The sequence below is a fragment of the Castor canadensis genome, chromosome 5 (assembly GCF_047511655.1).
Source record: "Castor canadensis chromosome 5, mCasCan1.hap1v2, whole genome shotgun sequence".
Taxonomy (NCBI): domain Eukaryota; kingdom Metazoa; phylum Chordata; class Mammalia; order Rodentia; family Castoridae; genus Castor; species Castor canadensis.
In genome coordinates, this window is record NC_133390.1 from 74045615 (window position 1) to 74052811 (window position 7197).

The window sequence follows — 7197 nt, forward strand, 5'->3', positions numbered from 1 at the left end:
TCAAAAAAAAGGGCTGGTGGAGTGGTTCGAGGTGTAGGCCCTGAGTTCAAACCCCAGTACTGCAAATAGATAGATAGAACCTCTCTCTATACCCTACTCATGGTCAGATCCAGCCTCGTTAGCACTAGCTGCATTTTTTAATGCTCATTCAAATAAATGCTCCACGATGAAAACGGAAGGCCCTTGGGGAAGGCGTCCACCAGGTGGTCACAGGCTGCTTGGAAGACCCTGAGGACACAGATGGGCAGCCAGGATTGGGCAGTCCAGCCTTAGAGCCTGGGAGACAGAGGCTCTAATATGAAGTAAGGCATCTCATTCTGGGGTATGGTGGGGGTGGGGGTGGGGGTGTCCTCCTTATGTCACTGTCACAGCTCCCAACTCCTGCCCATTGGTGCCTGAGACCTGAGGGAAGGGAAGGCTGAATTCAGGCAAGGGAGATGAAGGGTGATCCTCTTGTGACCTCAGCTCAGGCCTCCAGAGCTGTGTGGGCAGGCAGGCCTGACTTCCCAAGCTCAGAGCTGTCCACCCTGACAAAGATTTGAGGATTTGGGGACTGGAGCTTTCTCTCTTCAAAGCCAGATGAATGAACAATCCCTTAACTGTGCTCCACACCTTCAGCACAAAGAGCACTGGGCACACTCAGCACCCCACTGCCACCTGCAAGGAAGGCGGGACAGCTCCGGGGCTGTTACCTGAGTTCACAGGTGACTGAATGGGCAGAGAGAGGCTAAGACCTAAGCTTCCAGGTTATTAGGGGTGGCTTAGGTGCTGGCACATTCTCACGTCTCCCCTCATTGCACCCCTGGGACAGCTGAGGTATGGCTTTTTGGCCCAGTAAAGGAGGTTAAGAAGGCGACCCAACATGATTTGAATTTGTCAAGAATGAAGGCAGCAGGCTGGCGGAGTGGCTCAAGTGGTAGAGCGCCTGCCTAACAAACATGAGCCCTGAGTTCAAACCCCAGTGCCACCAAGAGGAAAAAAAGATGAAGGTGACGTCCTTCTTATGAAGGACAACTTCCAAGTCCATGATATTTCACGGTGGTCAAAACTCATTCTCCCCTGGCCTTGTTACTTTTATACTCAGGGGTTCGGGTAGCCCAACGAGGGCCTGTTACCCACGATGCTTCAGGATTTTTAGAAAATAGGACCATAATGGCAGTAGTGGAAGAGAAAAGCAACAGCACTGATAAAAACTTATTTTCCACTTATCCTGGATGTCCCATTGAAAAACTGAAGGCAGAGGAAGAATGGATACGACTCCCCTGCCCCTTTGTTTCAGAATTTAAATAAAGGGGAGCAGCACTCAGTGGGGGGCAGGCAGGGGCCTGGGCCTCGCCTTTGCCTCCTCCTCCTCCTCCTGAGATGGAGGTGACTGTCATGCCCACCTGGGGAGCTGCAGAGAGCAAATGGCTCACCCACAAACAGCTCTCACATGCAGGGCACACGGGCAAACACGGAACCAATACAGGCGACCCCCCTCCTGCTTGGTCCCCTACTTCCCCTGACTGAGGCCACAGCTCTACCCCTCCTCTGACCAGGAGCCCCTTTTGTTCCTGGTCCCAAGGCCGCAGCTGAGCTGGGTGGGAGGCCTCCGTGATTCTAATTTGAGATCAGAGCCTGACAGCTGGCTGGGCCATGGACAGCCACTTCCTCCCCTGAAGGAGCCCCGGATGGAGTGGGGCTGCCCTTGGCTTGACTGGCAAGGTCTGCGGGTTGGGGGAGGGCCATCCTGCCATGTCAATGAAACTGTCCATCAGCCTGAATATCCTCAGGTCACCTCAGAGCTGGGAAGAGCCACACATCTCCCAGATCCACAGTCCCATCTCACAGATGAGGAAATAGCCCTGTGACAGGAAGGGCTTCTCATAGTTACGCAGCTAGGTGAGTAAGCGCTGGGCCAAGAAGTCAGGTGTCCTGACACCACCCCCACACTCAGAGCCCCCTGTGACACTCTTGCTCAAGCACCATGAGCATTTGATGAACTTGCGTCTTGTAGCTTAAAAATACATGCACACTTTAAATCAGTATTTCATTATATATTATATCATACTCGGATGCATTCTTTTTTTATTTTTATTGTTTTTACATTTATTCATATGTGTGTACATTGTTTGGGCCACCTCTCCCCACTGTCTCCTGCCCCATCCCCATCAGGTGCATTCTTTAAAAAAAAAAAAAATTCGTTTCATTGCCTCCTTGGACACATGGTGGTTACTCAGTGTTTGTTGAATAAGTGAGTGAATTTTTCTCTCCAATACTGGAGATGACCTTGGGTTTACGAGCAAGTGCTCTACCACTTGAGCCACACCCATGACCCTTTCTCGCTTTAGTCATTTTTCAGATAGGGTCTGGCACTTTTTGCCTGGGGCCTGCCTCAGACTATGATCTTCCTATGTCACCCTCCCACATAGCTGAGATCACAAACCTGTCCATCACACCCAGTTGGTTTATTGAGATGGGGGTCTTGATAACTTTTTGCCTGAGCTGGCCTCAAACTGTGATCCTCCTGATCACTGCCACCTGAGAATCTGGGCTTACAGGTGAGTATCACCATGTCTGTTTTTTTTTTTTTTCTTGAGATAATGTCTCAAGATATAATCCAGGGTAACCTCAAACTTACTATGTAGCCTAGACTAGCTTTGACTTCTTAGTCCCCCTATCTCAGCCTCCCAAGTGCTGGGATTACAGGAGTGTACCAGCACCTCCATGTCCAGCTCTGAATGACTCTTCTACTATCCAGTTCAGGCCCTAGGCTCTTTATTAGCTGTAGAATGGTTTCCACCACCTGATGCCCCTTCCCCCAAAGCCCTCCTCGCCCCTCCCACCCAGTCCACTACGGCCATTGTAGCCAGGGACCTAGGCCACGGAGGCAAGTGAGACTGCAAGGGGATCTCTCTAATCCCTGCTCCTCTCAGCCAAGGCCAGCCTGGCTTGGACTGTTTGGACTGTTCCAATCTAGCCTCAGACCTGGGACGGGGTGAGATGCCTAGACAAGATCTCCCTGCATCCTGGCCCTGGCCCTGTTCTGGTGCCCCTTCATATCCCTGGTGCTCCTCTTATCCAGTGGCTATGGTGCATTTGCTCCTCTCTCCCCAGTGCTGGGACCTAGAATGGCCTGGTGCTCTGGTCTTCTTGAGCACCATCTCTGCCAGGGAGCCATTCAAGCATAGGAAATGAAGGCATAGAGTCCGGGCACTGAAGGAGCCTGGATGGAGGCCTGCCAGGCCCAGCACTGCTGAATTTGAGTGGGTGAGTACTGTTGGCAATAATGGTGCCGATAGGTTTCAGTTCTTACTGCACCCTTAAAGCTTCTGTTTTCCTGGGTCACAGTCCTGCCTCCCAGGGTCACAGTCCTGCCTCAAGTCTAGCTTGAATCCTCCTTCTGCCCCAACCTCCAATCAGCATGAACCATAAGATCCTAACCAATCAGATCATGCCGAGTCTCACTGAGGGGTATTTAAGTCCTTGCCCCTCCTGCTTCTCTCTCTTGGCTCTCTCCCTCTCCCACCTGGCAATAAAGAATCTCTTGGCCAGATCACTCCTCTCCACGTGGTCACTTTTGGGGCCTACATTTCCAACATTTTGGTGCTGTGACTCGGATGGGGGCTCCCCACTAATCCTGGTGGGACCCCCATTCCAACTCACCCCACAACCACCCTGAGGACGTGACCGGCCAGGACTCATTCTCCCAATCGCCCTCACTTGCATCCAACACTGGACATTCTTTGGTGAGTCCTTATTGGGCTCCTTTTGCGGTCTCTCCCTTCGGTGTCTCTGGGGTTTAAACACCGCCCCCCCCCCTTTTGGATATCTCTGGGACTCAGATGGTAGAGGGGGGTTCCCTTCCTTCTGTTCGGCTTGGGTCTATTTTTGTAGTCAGTCTTGGAGACCGCCCATCTGCAAAGCCCGGTGCCGGGTGACCCACAGCCTCCAACACCCCCACAAGCCACTTGAACGCAGTGACAACTGTTTCTCATGTGACTTGTACCGTTCTCAGGATATTCGATGCTCTGTGACTCCATATATTCTTCCAACTGGCTCCCACTATGGGGGCCACCTCCTCTTTGCTGTCTGACTCCCCATTGAGATGCCTCCTCAATAATTTAGACACCTTGGGTTTGATCCCAAACGTAAAACCAAAAAATTTAATCTGCTTTTGCACTCAAATCTGGCCCACTTATCCTTTGGACAACCAAAATCACTGGCTCCTTTTCAGGTCTTTAAATCCCAAACTTTTACGGGACATATAACTACTGTGAGTGATCGGGGTACGATGGGGAGAGATTCCATTATGTTCAAGCCTTTTCATACCTTCATCTAAATCCAGATCTCTGACTTCAAATCCTCCCTCTGTACTTTCTGTTCCCCTGCGCAGATTCTATCAGCCTGTAAACCAGTTTCTGAATCAGCCAATTCCTCCCCAAACCTCCTCCTTCCCCATGTAAACAGACTTCTTGCACTGCTTACCATCTCCTATCACTGCCTACCTATCTCCTCCTATCTTCCTGAAAAACTTCCCTGTTTGTGGAGTTAAGCAAGCCACTCCTTGCCAATTCTGACCTCAAGGCGGTTCCAGCTCTGGGAGAGCTCATGTTTTATTCGGTGACCAGAGAGTGGAGGTCTAAGTGCCCCCACCTCCAGTTGGAAGGCGAGGTGCCTCCTCCTATGGATTGATGGATCCCAGCCTCCTGTCCACACTCCACTTCTTGGCATCAATGTTGAGGAGCCATAATGGCAGAAAAACAAAAGGTCATTTTCCTCCTAGACAGTGGGGCCCATTTCTCTGTTTTACCTTTTTCTCCTGGTCCCCTGTCCAATGACAAAAGTTATCATTTGGGGCAAATCTGGCCAGCCCCTAGAGTGCTAGTTTACCTGGCCTCTGGCCTGCTCTTGGGGAGACCTCCTCTTCTGTCACTCTTTCCTCATAGTACCTAAAACTCCAGTGTCCCTGCTGGGATGGGATTTACTGTCTCAAATAAAAGCTCAAATTCTCCTCCCCCCAGGCAGCCATCTCTGCTGCCCCCTCCTTCAGGAGCAAAGAGAGTCCAATGGCCCTCCCTATTCAAATAAAACTCAAAAATCCCTCACAGTTTCCACACCCAAAACAATATCCCCTCAAGCCTGAGGGATGATGAGGCTTTATGCCTATCATAAATTCCTTAAAACAACAAGGGCTACTAATTAGTTGCTCCAGCCCCTATAATAAATTTAAAATTCTTATAGTTAATTTTAAAATACAAGTTACAAAGTAAACAACTGCAAAGGATATAGATAGGTAATAAGTGTATTTTTTGAGAAGTTAAAGGAAAAAGGAATGTTTTTTTGGATGAAAAGGGATTTTGTAAAGAAGGATTTGTCCTAAAGATTGTTTCAAATAGGAAGGATAAAGACAAACCATCAAAGGGTTTAGTATGTTGTATGAAGGTCTGAGTAAGTTTGAAAAGTGTATAATAAAAGCTTTGGTGTGTGATAAGGTTAAAGTTGAGTGTGGTCTGAGAGTTGCTTAAAAGATTTTTAGGGTCATGTCAAACTAAAATCAAATCCTCTATGTCTATGAAATTACAAGGTTATCTTAATATTGTTCTGCTCTGAGTAACATCTACAAAACACCATTACAGGGAAAGATTGTATCAAAGAAATTTGTGTTTTCTGCTGATCTTGTCAAGCTTTTAAGTACTACTAAATCAGAGTTCATTTACATATTTGCTTATGTGTCTTAAATGACCACCTTGTAACAGTGTTATGTTATACTTTATCTAAATATGGTATAAACATTTAAAAGTTAAAAGTGTCAATTTATATAAAATAATGAGCTAAAGCTCTCTTTTATCCAAGAGTGTTACATTTAAATCCTGACAGCCCCTGCCTCCCACAGGTCACCTACCTAGGTGTGGCCTTAAAGGGACAGACTCACTCCCTGAGTCATAAATGCATCAACCCAATCTTCCGTTTCCCAACCCCCATACCATAAGACAGCTTACAGCTTTCCTGGCAGTTATAGGATTTTGCAGAATTTAGATCCCTAGGTATGCAGTCCCTGAACAGACACCTTTTTATGCTCCTCCTAATACTCCTATTTGGGTCTTAAATAATGTATGGCCACCCATTTCTCTCTCTGTAGTTGGAGGACTCTTGAAATTGTCTAGGGAAGAACATTTCACAGTGGTTCTCCTGGCCAATGCCCGTCCTAACGCCTGTGTTCTTGCTCTCCTATTCTTAAGCTTCCTCCCCCGCATCATACTACATGTCTGCTATTGCTGATCAAAAATTTAACCCGTTGTACCTCCAGGGATACCAACCTCTCCAAAACGCGAGGATAGCTGGCTGATACCCCCATGCGGAGGTCAGAGGATTGGCTCAAGACTCTTTATGACCTATGGCTACAAGGGACCTTCATCAAACTTCAGGGAAGAGGAAATCTTCATTTTTGGAGCCTGGGTGTACACCATCATGAGGCTCAGCACCCCAACATTGTTTGCCAGCTGACCCTCCCTTCCCCTACGCTGCCCCTTGCCAGCTCGAAGAAGCCAGAGCGAACACAACGCCCCCCTTCCTTAACAAACAAAAAAGGGAGGAGTGTTGGCAATAATGGCGCCGATAGGTTTCAGTTCTTACTGCACCCTTAAGCTCCTGTTTTCCAGGGTCACAGTCCTGCCTCAAGTCTAGCTTGAATCCTCCTTCTGCCCCAACCTCCAATCAGCATGAACCATAAGATCCTAACCAATCAGATCATGCCAAGTCTCACTGAGGGGTATTTAAGCCCCTGCCCCTCCTGCTTCTCTCTCAGCTTTCTCTGCTCTCTCCCTCTCCCACCCGGCAATAAAGAATCTCTTGGCCAGATCACTCCTCTCCACGTGGTCACTTTTGGGGCCTACATTTCAAACAAGCACTCTATGAGGCAAGCAGGTCCCCAAGGACAGGACCCGGGAGAGTTCATGATAGAAGGTGGAAGTTAGGAGTCCTAAGTGAGGTCAAAGGAAAGAGTTTTCAAGAAACAGGGTATGGGAAGCAGTGCCACTGTGGCTGGAAATCAAGGAAAAGTAACTTCAAAAAACAAAATGAGGTCAACAGAATTTTGGTCAAAAAAAAAAAAAATGAAGGCAGGGTGCTGCCTATATCCTAGCTACTTAGAAGACAGAGATCAGGAGGATGCAGTTCAAAGCCAGCATGAGCAAATAGTTCAAAAGACCCTATCTT

General features: G+C 48.4%; 1 long non-coding RNA gene across 1 annotated transcript; it reads left to right on the forward strand.

The window, feature by feature from the left end:
- The first annotated feature begins 3345 nt into the window (after positions 1-3345).
- Positions 3346-6843, forward strand: LOC141423259 (uncharacterized). The gene is made up of 2 exons (XR_012447980.1): positions 3346-3728; positions 6290-6843. It is a non-coding gene; the product is annotated as an uncharacterized lncRNA (long non-coding RNA).
- Positions 6844-7197: the final 354 nt, after the last annotated feature.